Genomic DNA, 17894 nt, shown 5'->3' with positions numbered 1-17894 from the left:
AAAAAAAATAGATTATAGACAAAAGTAAAAAATTTTAGAAAATTAAAGATCAAGAATACTAAAAAAATTGCAGTCATATCATAGATGACTTCAATAGCTCCTCCTGCCAAAATTATAAGCTTTTTGTGAGCAAATCATATATGAGCATTTTAGATAAAATGTATTGTTAATAATAAACAAGTTTTTCAACAACACTGGTTGGTGAAATACTTCATTTGATAATATCATCCTGAGACATTGATTTTCCTCCTTATGTTATCATTAATATGGATTTACTATATAGTTGATTTTGCTTTATTTATGGTGAGGTTTAGGAGGGTGCTGTGAGAATAAATTGTGAATTATGAATTATGACCATGAGAAAGCCACATGATTATAATCCTAGTGCAACTGACTGTCATAGGTGACATGTTTGAATTCCACTTGAAATGCACTAGAACAAGTGTTTTTAATTAATCATGAAGCAATAAAATGGAAAAAAAACACCCTTGCTGTTAGACAGCAGTTTTTATGTAAGAAAATTACCATTATAAAAGGAGTCTTTTTAAATTAAACTAAATAATATCATTTCAATCACTGTACAGCTTGAGCATATTTTTCAAATATAAATACTGAATTCTTTTAAAATTCTGAACTTATCATGCATATTTATGGAATATTTTGATAGCACCTACTTGTAAAAATATTATTGAAGTCTACAAAAAAGAGTAAAATAAGTAAAGGTTTTGAATATTTTTTATCCTAATGAATTTCCATTTTCTCAGCAACTTGTGTTTGTTCAATATCAAAATTATGTTAAATATTTTATGTTAATGCTACTGCTTCTTTTTAATGTGACATTTGATACTGGTACTAATAATGTAATTGCATAAATCTACTTTGTGGTTTTAAATATTTAAGCTTCATGATTCAGTCATATTCAGGAACATAATTATCATCCACAAAAGTAAATCCTTTCTTCAACTCAGAATTCCCAATATTTTCATATCCATTGTTCCATACCCTTACTATAGAAAAAATGCAGTCATTCATATTTATGTCACTTCTATATCTTATCCATATACAAATAAAGCTCAACTGTTATTTCTAACATGTTCTAGTAAGTCACTTTATTCCACATTAAACATATCTAAAATATTACTACTTGGTGTTTTACATCTCACATATAGTCTCTTGTTTCTATTTAAATTAACTTTCAATGATCTTGTAAAATGAGATGTGAATCTGTCTTGGAAATTTGAAGAATCCAGTTGCTTACCACTAGAAAGGAAATCAGTCTTACCAGTCTCTACATCTTTGGTAACCAGCACAGTGCTTTGAACTTATCAGATAACTTTCAATTTTCTACTAAATGAATAAAGAAAACTCTGAATTGAGAGAAATCAGGTCGTGTAGCAGGGTTAAGTAAGCATCAACACAAAATAATCAGTAAGAACATGTCATACAATTGGCATGTATATAGTTATGTCATACAACCCGCTAAGTGCATATTTCCCGAACCTGGGCACTGACACTGAGTTTATCTTTATTATTTATATATACAGGGTCAACAATGGAAAATTTCACGGAACACTAAAGTTGGCCTTTAGCCCTGGAATATTTTCTGAATGTTGTTGCTCCAGGACGCTCTTGAGGACTCCCTGCCGTCCCGCGTCTTACTGAAGGTTTACCACTCCTGGAGAGCAGCCAGTGCTCTGGGGTTTCCTCTGCCTCTCTAGTCAAAACTGCGTTATTTCATTGTGATTTTACTCAGGGATTTAAACTTTCTCAATAAGGTTAATCTGAGAAACTAATCTATGCTAATGGTAAATGTAATCTTTCCCAGTCAGGAACAAATGCTTTCACAGGCGCTTTCTAGATTCGAGAGTTTAATATAAAACTTTTTCTGATTGCAGTTCAGAATCCGTATTATAAAAGTGTTATTCAGGATTCATGCAATAATAGCAAAGGAATTTCCTTGAAATGAAAAACTGGTAATACATGATAGCTATCTCTAATTATTTTTAAAATAGAAAAATTGGATTTATCTTGTACTGTTACAAAGGAGTATAATCATAATTATTGAGTATATTTATAGGGAAAATCTGTCATCCATGTTATTAAGTGTTTTATTTGAATTATAATTAAAGGGTTCAGTTTGTCTTATCAAATAATGTCAAATAAATATTTTATTAGAGACCGGATTATCTCATTTGTGGTGGTCTTCTTGGAAGTGGGAGAAAAGATAAAGGAAAGTATGGACTAGAGGTCTTTCAAGATTTTAAGTTCCCTTTAGAGTCTAAAGTGATCTGAATGCATGGGGATCACTACGCTTTTACAGGGCTATCACTTTAGTTTATACTTGAATAACACCTATGTATCAGTGAAAAACATTTTTACATTTGGCAGTTGATTCTCTGAAGAACAAGTCAGACTTCATTGTAGGGCTTATTTCACTCTTTGACTCCGTGCATTCATAAAAGGTATTTTGTTGTGTTTCTGTTCAAGATGCTCTCCCTGATCTCTGCAGAAAGAAAGTTTGTCCTTCTGTCACTATTTCTATTCATTTTGCAGTGATGATGAGTTTCACTATGCTACATTGTGACCATAAATCATATTGTTATAAATTATGTTTAAATTAACTTCTTACCTGTGTTTTAAAGTCCTTTATCTTGTCTATCTTTTTAAGGCTATTTATTTCCAAGATCTCTTTCATGATCTTCTCTTATGCTGTGAATTGTCCAAGGAAGATGTTTCAACTACCTATGTTTTCAGTCCTGGATTTTCTGCACCTTTTCAGAAGTATACAATGACATTCCCATCATTCATATCTTAACCTCAAAATCAAAATATCTTTGCCTTAAGATTTTTGTAACATACAATATTTAATGCTGTAGATTCCTAAATTTCTTCACTGTCCCCTCCCATCGAATTTCTGGCCAGATTATGTTGTGTCATCTCCCTGTTAAAATTCCATCCACATCTCCTTCTCACCTTTGGAATAAATTCCAAATTCCTTATAATGGCATCAGTAAGTCACTCACAATCTGACCTTTGCCTAAATTTTTTATTTCTGTTTCATCTTTTTCTGGTCCTCCCACGGATATTTATGTCTCAGCACAACAAACCACCTTACATACTTGAATATGCTAAACTTTTTGACTTCTAAATAGTCTACAGATAATTTTTTTTTTCTTCTAGTATTCTTTTTGGCTTATATTCTCTTCTAACTTTTTGGTTACCTTCCAAAAACTTTTCTTTATTACCAAGCAGGATGACATGTCTTTTCTCTATACCATTCCCTACCCTAACGTTGTGTGAAAATGTCTTCCATTATACTTATAATACGATGGTGTAATTGTTTGTTATTTGGTAGTTCCCCCATCAGTCTTGGATAACCTAGATATCCATCCCAGTAACTATCACTTACTTAGTAAGAGGTCAATAAAGATTTGCCAAAGGGAGTTTACATTTATTCTCTATATTTATTCATCTTGGCATTACTGAGTTATATGGGAAAATACATTATTGATGGACTTCTCTTGGAGACCTATAGAAGTGTTATTTTTCACTCTATTGTGCTTCTTTATTTTAAAAATTTAGTTCTTTGGTGGTACTGTGAGAAAACTGGTGTTTTAAAAAACTGAATAAAACACAGAAAATGATAGGCTTTTTTCTCACCCTAAGTAGACATCACAGACTCTCTGCTGAGTGCCCCCTCCTCCCAGAAATGTGCTAGTTCTCTTGACCCTGTTATCAATGTCGCATCACCACTTCTTTTAACAGTATACTTTAAAGCTTCAGATATTTTCATATTTTACACCTCTTTTTAGATCTTCACAGTTGAGACTGTTACGTGTCTGTAATATTTTTGAGCTGTATTTTTTTTTGCCCAAAGTGTTACAAAATGTCTACATAACGGCCCATAATTTACTGAATTATTGTGAGTAGGTACAGAAAAGCATAAGCAGAAAAATGTCACACATTTATTCTCTCATTATATTTCCAAGCAAGAAATTTTAAACTCAGGACTGTAAATCTGTTCTATTGGTAAATCCAACAGAAAAATTTAGACTGCAAATCTGGCATCAGAAGTAGAAGGCAATTAAAGTTGCAAACTCTAACAGCACTTTTATTCCTCAAATTTTCCTTAAAAATCAAGAATGTAGCTTTATTTTCTACTAAGAAAAACAGTTCAGTATTTCTATATACTCAAAGGGAAATAATATTTAAATTAGTATGATGAATTCCAATTTTCAAATCTTATTAAAATAATTATTTTAAGTCCATATCATTTATCTATTTTTATACTTGGATTCATTAAGATAAGGACTTTGGTTATTATATTAGTGAACCAATGGGATTCTGATGCAAAATACCGGAAATCTGTTGGCTTTTATAAAGGGTATTTATTTGAGGTAGAAGCTTACAGTTACCAGGCCATAAAACCTAATTTATTTCCCTCACTAAAGTCCACTGCCATGTGTAAGGGCAAGATGGTAGCCAACATCTGCCAAGAGTTCGGACTTTTTGGGTTCCTCTCTTCCCAGGTCTCCATTTCCCTCCAGGCTCAGCTACTGTGCTCTTTCCACAAGGCCTGCTATAGACTATCAGGCAAATGGTTCTGTCTGTCTCCCCAGGCTCCTGCCTTGTCTAAGGAGCCATCTCTATCCCTTTGCTGTGTGTTAATTTCCTGGACTCCTGCTCAAAAACTCAAGCATAAAAACTCCAACTGGGGACACAACATCCTACTGATGTGGCCAATCAAAGCCCTAATCATAATGTATTCATGCCCAGGTACAGACCAGTTTACAAACATAACCCAATATCTATTTTTGGAATTCATAAACCATGTCAAATTGCTACAGTTATACTGACATATTTTTATAATTCTAGGATGCTACTTTTCATTCTCTGGGGAAAAATAATTGTTCCTTCTTTATTTCAAATAATTTCTACTCTACATATTAACATATTTCATCCTAGCATCTGAAAGTCAGGCTACTTAGTAGTACCTGTTAAAATTTACTGATCATTCTTTATTTTTGAAGAGGTAATTGAAGTGTCTAAATATCTTTTTACCACTAAAATACACTTCTGCTTTGAATATAATTATATGTGGTAAGGGGATATTCTTAACAACAATGAACAAATATAATTTTTTGAGGAAAGAATGGTCTTCTACATTAGAATATGATAATGAGCCCACAAATAAAATGACCTGAAAATACTAGGACAAAAAGACAATCCTTGGATTAAGCTACAGTTTCATTTGTTCTAAATATTTGTAATTTTATAATCCTGTGTGCTTACAATGGCCTGTGTTTAGAAAATAGAATACATTAGTGGTATTCTATATTACATTAAGTCATTTTTCTTTTATATGTAAAAAGGAAGTAATTCTAGTCGTAATGTTCCTGATAAGAACATCAGAATACTAACATATAGACCTTAGACAGCTTGAACCAAATATAACCTTATTATCTGAGTTTTAAATATTTGTTCCTTTTTATTTCCTATTATTTACTTTATAATTCAAATTAACCACTCCTGTCTCCCAAATAAAATGGAATCTTAGTACAATTTGTCCATTGATTTAGTAAATATGCACTCTTTTACCAGCTATGTGTCTTCACATAGACACAGTTTTACTCATATGGAACTTACAGTAAAATAAAAAACATATGTCAATCAAATAATAATGCAAAACAAAATATAAAATTGCAACATTTACAGGAATTATGGAGAGCAAATCTGAAACAATACAGTGAGAACCAGGGCGTCTGATTTCTTCTGAAAAGACAGGCTCTTCATCCAGGAAGATTAGAAATTCAAACTGATATCTGAAGAATGAGTAGGGAGAGCAACAATTCATGGTAATAATCCCAAGCAGCATGAAAAAAAAGGAAAATTAATATGGAGCTAAGTATTTAAAAAAAAGCATTTATTGTTTAGCAATTATCTCCTGACTTAAATACAATTTAGAAAAAAAAATAGTATAAAATATTTAAAAAGACATAAATTAAAATCAACTCTGTAAGAGACATAAAGAGTCTAGAAGACAGGTTTACAGTATACAGAAAGGGAGAAGATTGTGAGCCAATGCCCATATGGGCAAATACTATGATAAGGTGGAAGGATGTAGTTGTACAGTGGATGGGCCTAACAGTAGTGAAGTGATGCTATTGGGTTGGATAGTGCTGGTCTGTGAGGGAGTAGGGTTGGGAGGGTGGGTTGTGCTATCCGTGGAACTGGGAGAATGTTGGGGGAAGGAGCAGGTGAATGATCGGGATTTGCAGGTATGTACTTGAAACTACAACATTGGGAATGTTCTTTTGGCAAATATGGCTGGGAAGGGTTACTGGTTTAAGGTGTTGGATGTGGGGGGCCTGCAAAACAGGGCACAATGGGGCAGGCTTCTCCGGAGGGTGTAGTGTTCATCTTGTCATAATGTATTGTATCAGTGTGTGGAGACTCACATAATGACCAGGAGATAGGTATGGACTCCCATTTTGGGGAGTCCTGCTATGATCTCAGATAGAGGGGCAGGAGTCTCTCAAGAACATAGGCAATACCTAATAGGGAAGAACAGGCCATTATGTCAAGCCCTCAATGTTGTTATAAGTAACAATGAATCTTCTCTTTCAATGAGTTAATCTTGGTGGTTATCTTGGGTCCTGAGAGTAGGGGAGGAAGGAATAAAATAGATAGGACATAGAACATTTTTGGGGCAAAGGAATTGTTCTACATGATCTTGCATGATGGACACAGACCATGATACATTTCATCAAAATCTATAAAAGTTGGGGCGGAGGACTTGGCCCAGTGGTTAGGGTGTCCATCTACCACATGGGAGGCCCGTGGTTCAAACCCCGGGCCTCCTTGACCAGTGTGGAGCTGGCCCATGTGTGGTGCTTATGCGTGCAAGGAGTGTCCTGCCATGCAAGGGTGTCCCCCGCATAGGGGAGCCCCACAAGCAAGAAGTGCGCCCCGAAAGGACAGTCGCCCAGCATGAAAGAAAGTGCAGCCTGCCCAGGAATGGTACCATACACACGGAGAACTGACACAAGATGATGCAACAAAAAGAAACACAGATTCCTGTGCCACTGACAACAGAAGCAGACAAAGAAGACACAGCAAACAGACATAGAGAACAGACAACCGGGGTGGGAGGGGAAAGGGGAGAGAAATAAATAAATAAATAAATCTAAAAAAAAAAATCTATAAAAGTGTATGGTCCAAAATGTAAAACATTGTGTAAGTCATTGACCATGGTTAATAGCAATGTTTCAATATTTGCACATCAATTGTAACAAATGTACCATCCACATGTATAATGTTATTAATAGGGGAAAGGGAAAAACGAGGAGAATGTTGGGTATATGGGAATCACCTATACTCCATACATGACTTTAATGTAACTTAAATTTTCTTTGAAGACAAAATGAAAAAAAATAAGACTTTGGGGGAATAAGTGGAAGAAAATGTCACTGTACACACAAAACAACAGATCTTAGTGATGAAAGATAACGTCAAAATTCATTTTTAATTTTATATTTTTATTTCAAATTTAAAAAATTTTGCATTTATTGATCATTTTTAAAACTATCATTATCATATCATTTTCCTATTAATTGTATTTGGTTATTTGTTGGCTTCAATTTTGAAGAAGTTTTGGATCACAGAAGGCTCACAGCAACAGCAGGGGAGGATCATTGGTGTGGGGTATAAGAGATGGGGGATGCATGGGAGGCGGTTCACCTGGGACATACCTATAAGCTTATGAATGTGTTTAAGTGTTCATGGGGCATTGTCATAGTTGGAGATTCACACAATAACCAAAAGAATATTGAATTCCCATCCTAGGGACCTCTGTCACATTTGCTAATGGGACAGCAAGAATCCCTCAAGTACAGGGGCAATAACTAGTGAAGGAGGATGGATCATTGATGAGCCCTTATAAGTGATGGCTGAACTTATAAATCTTTACTTTTGGAATTGAAAAAACCTGGTACTATAGGGTGCCTGAGAGTTACCTCCTGAGAGCCTGCTTGCTGCTCAAACGTGGCCTCTCTCTAAGCCAAACTCAGCATATAAATGCATTATCTTCCCTTACTCCCCTGGTGTGGGACTTGACTCCAGGGAATGAGCCTCCCTGGCACTGAGGAATCACTACCAAGCACCAATTAACACTGCAACTGGAAAAAGACTATGACCATAAGGGGGAAAGAGTAAATATAAATAAGTTTATATGACTAAGAGACTTTAAAGTGAGTGGGGAGGTCATTCCAGAGGTTATGCTTAGGGACATCTCAGCAGGATCTCATTGACTGCCAAAGTAATTATTGCCTCAAATAGCAGGGCTTCTGAGGGCTCTGGAGACACTCAGACATTATAGCCAGTGCAGAAAGCTCAGGAATTTGGTGCCTGCCAGTGGGGCCTATTTTGGAATTTACGCTCCCCAGTGTGACAGAGTTGGACTCAGTTGCAGTTTCCCTACACATGGCTCTTCTGCCCCTTCTATTTGAAACTATAATTAGTGATAGAGTGGATAAGTACATGTCCAAGAGGCTTAAATCATTGGGCGTTGCATGAGACAGTAAGGCCCTGAATCTCAACAGCATTGCAGCACCTACTCCCCAGTTCTTTGGACTCCCCCAGGACAACTAAGAAGTATATGATGATGGACAATGACCTTCTCAAGGAACAGAGAGTTTGCAACTGAAAACAAAATAGTCCTGTCCATCCCGTGGGATCTAGGTCCCCTTTCAATTAGAGACAGAGTAGCATCAGCATCCAGAATCCTCAGGATTGGGAAATGAATGATGGACTACAGTAGACTTACTGTTTTTCTACTATAGACTTCTTACGATTCCAGCAATAGAAGAACAATTGTCATTGATGTAGCTACAGTGGCCACTGGATGTTCTGAGGGAGGGGAGAGGAAAAAATAGGTGTAATATGGGAGCATTTTCAGGACATTGGAATTGTCCTGAATGTCATTGCCGTGACAGATACAGGTCATTATGTATCTTGTCACAAGTTACAAAATTGTGCAAGAGAGCATGTAAACTACAATGTAAACTATAATCCACACTTACAGGCAATGCTCCAAAATGTGTTCATCAATTGTAACAAATGTACGCCACTAATGAAGGTTGTTGTTAATGTGGGAAAATGTGTGAAGGGTAGGGAGCAGGGCATATGAGAATCACCTATATTTTTTATGTAGCAATTATGTAAGCCAAGTATCGTTTTTAAAAAATAAAAAGGTTGCGGTCACCCCTCGGGCTGAAGTGTGGTTTGCTGGCCTGGCAGGGGAGCGGCCGCGGTAGGCCTAATTCCGCTGCCCCCATAATATGGTGGTAGGTCGGGCCCACCGCCACCCCTGAAGGAAGCTCGGCATGGGCGCAGAGTGCCCTCGGGTCTCCCCTTCTCGGCAGCCATGCTTCCGCGGCCACCCCTCCTCCCAGATGGCACCACCCGATGCCTTGTGGGGCGGCACCCTTCTTCTTCCTTCTCCCTGCGCAGGCGCAGGGCAGAAAATTCCAGTCTGCCCTTTTCCCCTCCCCCGACAGCAGCAACAGTCAGGCATGGGCAGAAAATTCCAGTCTGCCCTTTTCCCCTCCCCCGACAGCAGCAACAGCCAGGTGTGGGCGGAAAAATCCAGTCTGCCCTTTTCCCTCCCCCCGACAGCAGCAACAGCCAGGTGTGGGCGGGAAACTCAAGTCTGCCCTCCACCCCAGCAACAGCAGCCACCAATCCCTAAACCCTGCCCCTTCCCCCAGCAACAGCGACAGCCAATCCCTAACCACCACCCCTCCCCCGTCCGGTACCGCCCACTGACCTTTCGCTGGCAACCAATCAGAACAGGGCGTGGCTTCAACCAATCAGCCTTCCCCAGCCCCTATAAAACTGTTGCCTCTCCCTCAATAAAGTGGACTTGTGTGTTTACCTTGTCTCCGCGGTAGTTCTTCTGCCGTGCGCCCTCCAGTCCTGAGAGCCCCCGACAAGGGCCTGGCCTCCATTGTCCCCAGTTCGTCGCCTGCTTCTCCGGGCGACCCCTTCGTCGCCGGCTTCTCCGGGCGACCCCTTCGTCGCCGGCTTCGCCGGGCGACCCCGTCAGCCGAACCACGCAACCCCTTGTGAGACTGATCCCTCGCCTGCTGCTGGACCGACCCCTCGTCCCAAGTGGGACCGACCCCTCGTCCCAAGCGGGACCGACCCCTCGTCCAGAGCTGGACCGACCCCTTGTCCAGAGCTGGACCAACCCCTCCTCCACAGCCAGACCCCACCTCTACCGACCGAGCAAACCATCGCAGTTGGCGCCCAACGTGGGGCAAGGCAACCCCACCACAGCACAACATGGGGCAAGGCAACTCCACAACAGCCTCACTCCATAACCTGGCGCCCCCCCCCCTCCTTTCTTCTCACCTTGGGATTTCTCTCGTGCAACATTGCTGCTACCTGAGCCTTGGCTACCTCATACAATCCACAGCGGTCTGGGAGAATTGCTGGATGGCTTTCTCCTTCCATGTCGGGGGCTTATACCGACCCGCTATGATTAAGAGGAGCCTTGGATTTCTCGGGAGCGCGCGCTTGCACGTCTGAAGTAATCCTACCACAGCCCTACGCCCTCCTCTCTTCTCACCTTGGGACTTCTCTCATGCAACATTGCTGCTACCTGAGCCTTGGCTACCTCATACGATCCACGGCGGTCTGGGAGAATCGCTGGATGGCTTTCTCCTTCCATGTCGGGGGCTTATACCGACCCGCTATGATTAAGAGGAGCCTTGGATTTCTCGGGAGCGCGCGCTTGCACGTCTGAAGCAACCCTACCACAGCCCTATGCCCTCCTCTCTTCTCACCCCTATCTTTTCACTCTGCATTGCTGCTCCTGAACCTTGGTGACCTCATACGATCCACGGCGGTCTGGGAGAATTGCTGGATGGCTTTCTTCTTCCATGTCGGGGGCTTATACCGACCCGCTATGATTAAGAGGTGCCAATAAAACTCTCAGGAGCGCATGCCTGAGCACCTCCACCCCTGCCTTCACCTGTGCCTCCTCCCCTCCGTGCTTGCTCCCCTTTGCCTTGCTCCACTGCTCGTCGTCCCGCCCTCCCCTCGTCGGGGTCTTCTCTTGGCCCGCGACCACCGTCGGAGCCCCACTGGCTCCGACCCCTCGTCTCACTGCGCACCTCGGCTCCCATCGCCGCGCTCTCAAGGTAAGGGCCCCTTTTCTTATCGGCTCCAAAAGGCCATTAGCAATGGGTAACATCCTATCTGCTAAGCAAGCCCCACAAGTTCGGGCCCTCGCCGGTCTCCTAGACACTCACCGGTGTAAGATCTCTTTGAAACAGCCCCAAGTCTTCTGTAACCGCGGCCCCCCATGCCGCCATCACTCTCAAGAAGTGCCAGCCCCGCTAAAACGGCCCGCAACCCGTTTTCCCCGGCCCGCGGCCTGCTTTCTAGCATCTAATAACGCTTCTGCTCTTGCCTCCCCATACTTCTGCGGAGCTTCCTCCTGTCTCGACCTCACTCCTCTTCTCAGTCATCCAAAGCGTCCTTTCTCATCCCCCGCCCCCCTCCTTTTTTTGCTTGAACCCCCATTGCGTTGCAGATTGGGCCGCCCCATGTCGGCCCTCCACGTTAACATCGGCCTCTCTCGCGCCCGTGGAGGCTTTGGCCTTCTTATTGCCCTCGCCTACATCTCCACCACTCCTGACGCTGCTGCCACCACCATCGCTGGTGCCCTGATGCGACTTGTCCTCACGGCTGCGATCCTCCAGACCATCACACAGTCTGCCTCTATCGCTCTTCCCCGCCAAGAAGAGATCAACTACCTGTAATGCACTGTCATTCGGGACTTTTAACAACAGATAGACCTTATAGCTACCGAGATCGAGAATTGGACATTGGCCACCCTTGCTTGCAACGGCAAGATACCGCCCCCTAAATTGTACATTTATATCCCCGTCATACTCACCTCCCTCTTCAGCCCCGCTTCCCTCATTGCTTACTGCCTCTTGGGCCTCGGCTACTTGTTGCTGCTGCCATCCTGGCCCTTATTGGAAAAGAAGGGGGAAATGCGGTCACCCCTCGGGCTGAAGTGTGGTTTGCTGGCCTGGCAGGGGAGCGGCCGCGGTAGGCCTAATTCCGCTGCCCCCATAATACGGTGGTTGGTCGGGCCCACCGCCACCCCTGAAGGAAGCTCGGCATGGGCGCAGAGTGCCCTCAGGTCTCCCCTTCTCGGCAGCCATGCTTCCGCGGCCACCCCTCCTCCCAGATGGCACCACCCGATGCCTTGTGGGGCGGCACCCTTCTTCTTCCTTCTCCCTGCGCAGGCGCAGGGCAGAAAATTCCAGTCTGCCCTTTTCCCCTCCCCCGACAGCAGCAACAGCCAGGTGTGGGCGGGAAACTCAAGTCTGCCCTCCACCCCAGCAACAGCAGCCACCAATCCCTAAACCCTGCCCCTTCCCCCAGCAACAGCGACAGTCAATCCCTAACCACCACCCCTCCCCCGTCCGGTACCGCCCACTGACCTTTCGCTGGCAACCAATCAGAACAGGGCGTAGCTTCGACCAATCAGCCTTCCCCAGCCCCTATAAAACTGTTGCCTCTCCCTCAATAAAGTGGACTTGTGTGTTTACCTTGTCTCCGCGGTAGTTCTTCTGCCGTGCGCTCTCCAGTCCTGAGAGCCCCCGACAAGGGCCTGGCCTCCCTTGTCCCCAGTTCGTCGCCTGCTTCTCCGGGTGACCCCTTCGTCGCCGGCTTCGCCGGGCGACCCCTTCGTCGCCGGCTTCGCCGGGCGACCCCGTCAGCCGAACCACGCAACCCCTTGTGAGACCGATCCCTCGTCTGCTGCCGGACCGACCCCTCGTCCCAAGTGGGACCGACCCCTCGTCCCAAGCGGGACCGACCCCTCATCCAGAGCTGAACCGACCCCTCGTCCGCAGCCAGACCCCACCTCTACCGACCGAGCAAACTGTCGCAAAAGGTATGTTATTTTTTTAAAAAGACAAAGATTTCAGTTTCAATTGTTTTTTTTCCTAATAAAATCTAAGTGTTATCTATTACTCATATAGGGAAAAAAACTTTTTTTTTAATTTTAAGTTTAATTGAATCAGATCAAATTATTCTTATTTGCTCACTACAAATAAACCTTCTCCTTGAATAAGTGGATACATCTTTTTTCCCTCAGCTGAAGTAGAGATGTTGCATATAATATCAGTTATCCATAATAAATATTTAATTTCATTCTTAAATGATTCCTTCTCTTAAGATTTTGTTTTGTAAAAAAATCATTAGTAATTATCCTTTTAATATAAAAGTTAAGATCTTTCTTCACTTCTATCCTCTGGTCTTAGAAAAAGCATTTGATTCTTTTATTATCCACTAATATTTGTCAAAATAGGGACAGTTACTGGACATTGTGTGTCCTCCCATGGCCCACTGGGTGGACTGGGGGAGAGTGTAAACTATAATGTGGACCATTGACCAGGTGGAATAGCAGTGCTCAGAGATGTGTTCACCAAGTGCAGTGAATGTCCCATGATGTTGGAGGAGATTGTTGCTGAGGGAGGAGTGGGGTGATGGGGTTGGGGGTATATGAGGTCCTCATATTTTTTGAATGTAACATTAAAAAACAAATAAATAAGACAATAAATAAATAAATAAATAAATAAATAAATAAATAAATAAATGAAATGCATTTGCCTAGAAGAAAATTCACAGTTTGGAGTTTCCTGCCAGAACTCATTGAAAAAGACAGAAAAACAATAGGTTTTACAACTCATCCAGTCAAGCAGACCATTTAGTTAAGTTAGAAATTATTTTAAATTATATTCCTGTTAGGATTCAGAAAGTCTTTATGTATGTGTATTATAAAGAATTTAATTAATTACAGAATATGTTTAATTACAATTCAGGTATATATTAATGCATTTTCAATACTAACATTTCTTATCAAATCATTGCACAGTGCTTTCTTTCACACTTATTTGAGCTTGTGAAAAGTATAGTATGCAGATTCAATTGAAATACTATTGCTTAAGAGTTCATAAAATGGATTAAATTGTACACACACTTATTACTAAGCTAAATGGGGTGATAAGATATCTTAGGCTTGATTCACAACAAGTATTTACATCTAAAACATTGATGATGTGTCCCTTAGACATATGCCCAGAAGTAATTCAGTGTGATTCCTCATTGTCAATGTTATTCTATTGGTTTATCTTTATTGTAATAACAATAAAGTCTAATTACTAAAAATGTGCACATTGAATTTGTTTTACTTAAGTTACACTATCACTATTTATTTCAACTACATAAAATAATTCTACCTATATAAATACTCTCTCTAAATGCATAATTTTTGGATATGTGACTGAAAACATAATATCACTTTTTATTTTTTTATTAAATAAATTTTTATCTTGTGCCTATGTACTTTGCACCCTTTTATGCATAAGCCATTTCTCTTCTCTGTACTATTTCTATTTTTTAAGCATATCAGGGCTTAATATAATTGACCATATTTCAGCAAACCATAAAGAATGTTAACTAATTAAATCTCCAAATAACATCTTCTTACATTAAATATAAAGTGATATGTAGAGCTGTCCATATTTATTCAGTGCACACTATAGGCAGTGCATTACACTGTGAATTAAAGAATCTGTGCATACTTTTATATGTACAACTGTGTCTAGAAAACTGTTGATTTGAATATATTCAAATCAATGATGAGGAGATATTGAACTTGCATGTGCATATGATAGTATGGAAGCTTATGTCAAATATTATATTAAAAGGTCAATATACTTATTTGAAATGAAGTTTGATAAATATATCTAAAATAATATAGTTATTCTTTGACTTCAACAAAATGTGCATAAATATACCACTTAAATAAATATTCTATCATTTATTTTGCCATACATTTGATTTGCCAAAACCTGATGTACAAAATAGATTTTGGAATGTAATTAGCAATTCTTTGACTCCATGGAATTAAAGCTGAGTTTATTTGAATCTTTGAAAGAATTAGTTTGCAATTATAATGACATTTAAAAACTATATTTGGTGCATCATAATTTTTACCTAGTCCTAAACCCTTTTTAAATGAACATCTCAGTTAGCCTTGCCCTATGAGAAAGGGCAACTAGCAATGCCTGCACTTCCACATGGTTTGGCTGTGGGGAGCCGCCCGGAGCTACGTGCATTTGCGGTCTCCAGCAACATGGCAGTTTTCATAAGTACGCCTACTCCACCCCTGTGCTTCCGCCTTCTTCTTCCCCTTTCCCCAGTTTCCCGGGCAAAAAGTGTCGCACCTGCGCAACAAGATGTTGAAGCCATGACCAGCATTGAAGACTCGCAACCTACAGCAAGTGGTGTAACAGCATTTTATTGCCTTATATGGAAGAGCCGCTTCATCAGCCTACCACCCCCTGCTAATACCCTCCCCTTAGTATATATTCTGATGCTCTACCCTCAATAAATGGAGACTTGATCAGAATCCTGTCTTGTCTCCGTTTTTCTCACCTCTTGTCCCCCAATTCCCACTCCCTCTTTCAGGTGCTGGTTCGTTTGACCTGTGGGCCTGGTCAATTGGCACCCGAACACAGGGACCTGAAAAGGAGGGATCCAGTGAGGAACGCTGACAGACAGTCCAGCCGGACCAAGTATAACGTCCAGAAATCAAAAAGGAGAATCAGAGAGTAATAAGAGGATGATGCAGGGGAACCTGCCTCCAGGTTGCGAAGCCTCGGTAAGTGATCAGCAAATATGGGACAAGCAATGAGTGAGCACGAACTTTTTATTAAGAGCCTCAGAGAGGCATTAAAGGGGAGAGGAATAAAGGTTAAATTTAAGGAGCTAATAGAATTCTTTAGATTTTTGAGAGAAGTCTGTCCGTGGCTTCCTCAGGAAGGGACCATAAGTGAAAGGTGGTGGAGTAGAGTTGGGGACACTCTACAAGACTTTTATAAAACCTTTGGCCCTGAGAGAGTTCCCGTAACCACTTTCTTCTACAGGAATGTTATCAATGACCTCTTTGCGATCTGCCACACCAACGTATTGGCTGCACAAGTAGTTGCTAAAGATGAGGAACTCCTAGCACAGGACAGGTCTAAATCCCCCCTGGCAAAAAGTCCTGCTAAATACCCCCCCCATTCAGACTCGGTGTCTATTAAAATAGATAGCGATGATGAGAGTGCCCCTTCCCCTTGCAAAAATAATATCTCTGTGGTCACCACCTATGGCCCTACTGCTCCATACTCCCTCTCCACCCACCCCCATATGCACCCCCTGCTTCCGCCCCCACTAGCCTAGACCCCAATGCAGATCTAAAGTTATGGCTTCTCTTTTAAAAGAGAGAAAGGATCTACAATCTCAATGCACAACTCTGCAGCGTCAGCTCAACTTAACCCCTCCTCTAAAAAATCCCCTAACTGCCAGCTTCTGCAAACCACCCCTTTTTTCATTCCCCGTTATCAAGAGGCCTGGGAGCCCTAATGAGGCTGGTGAGGGGAGCCTAAGCACATCTATAACCCTTTCCCTTTCAAAACCTTGAAGGACCTTAAGTCTGATGGGTGGCTCACCCCCCATGACTGGCACACCCTTGCCCACTCCACTCTCAATGCAGGAGATACAGGAGATTATCTCCTCTGGAAGTCAGAATATTGTGAGTTTTGCAAGGAAACTGCACAGCGGAATCTCAGAACTGAGAATGGGTGGACCGAGGACATGCTTCTCAGCACAGGAGATTTTAAGCAGATCTCAAATCAGTTGCATTATGATGCCGGACTTTTCAAACAAGTCCGTGCCGCAGCCCTTAAGGCCTGGAAAAGACTGCCTACCAAGGGACAATCCCTTACCTCCTTAACTTCTACAATTACAAGACCCTTATACCTACTTGGGGTTTCATATAGCAGGAAATAAAATAACCACCCAGAAAGCCAACCTCAGACTAGATAGACTAAAAACTCTAAACGACTTCCAAAAGCTCTTAGGCAACATAAATTGGCTCCATCCCTACTTAAAATTAACCACAGGAGACTTAAAACCCCTATTTAACATATTACAAGGAGACTCTAACCCCAACTCTGCTAGAAGTCTTACTCCGGAAGGATGCCAAGCCCTTAAAATAGTCAAGCAAGCTATACAATATACTTTAAGGCTTATGTTCAAAATTACCAGAGAACAGGCTCATCAGATTGTTAAAAGATGCCCTTCCTGTGTAACCCTTTTACCTACACCTCATTTAGGAGTGAATCCTCGAGGTCTCATACCCAGTGCCCTCTGGCAAATGGACGTAACTCATATTCCTGAATTTGGTAATCTAAAATATGTGCATGTTACTGTTGGTACCTGTGGCCGCCGCTGCGGTACCGCGGGCGGGTCGCTGCCGCGCGGGCAGGTCGCTGCCGGGAGTCGGGCCGAGCCCATGGCCAGACTGGGGTGGCAGCGGGCGGCTCAAGGCTTGGTGGGGACGCACAGTTTGATGGAAGAAGAACCACGGAGACGAGGTCTATGCGCAGGTCTGATTTTATTAGGGAAGTACACGGGGTTTTATAGTCTCGTGGGGGCGGGGAGGTTGTGGGAGGGGCATGTCCACGGGGCAGCTGAGGATTGGCTGCAGAGGCAAGGGCGGGCCTGCGCTGCCAGGGCAGGTGCGGGATGAGGGCAATTGGAATGAGGCGGGGAGAACAGCAATCGGCTGGGAGGGGGAAGATAACAGTGGCTGGGAGGAGGGGCGGAGGGAGGCAGCAGCGTAAGCTACTGCTGAGAAGGACCATAATACAGAGAGGTTACGAAGAACAGTCGGGTAAAGTATAGGGAAGCGTAGAGCAGGGTGGGAGCAGGGGACAATTGCTCCCTTTTTCGAAAATAAGGGACATTGACGGCTTTGA

The 17894-nt window shown here is 42.0% G+C and overlaps 1 pseudogene; it reads right to left on the bottom strand.

Moving 5' to 3' along the window:
* The window catches only part of LOC101412602 (SR-related and CTD-associated factor 8 pseudogene), a 46553-nt pseudogene extending 29123 nt beyond the window's left edge, over positions 1-17430 (bottom strand).
* Between the last annotated feature and the right edge of the window lie 464 nt (positions 17431-17894).

This window comes from Dasypus novemcinctus, chromosome 1 (genome assembly GCF_030445035.2).
Source record: "Dasypus novemcinctus isolate mDasNov1 chromosome 1, mDasNov1.1.hap2, whole genome shotgun sequence".
NCBI lineage: Eukaryota > Metazoa > Chordata > Mammalia > Cingulata > Dasypodidae > Dasypus > Dasypus novemcinctus.
The sequence above is the reverse complement of the archived record's forward strand: the minus strand, read 5'-3'. Positions and strand labels throughout refer to the sequence as shown.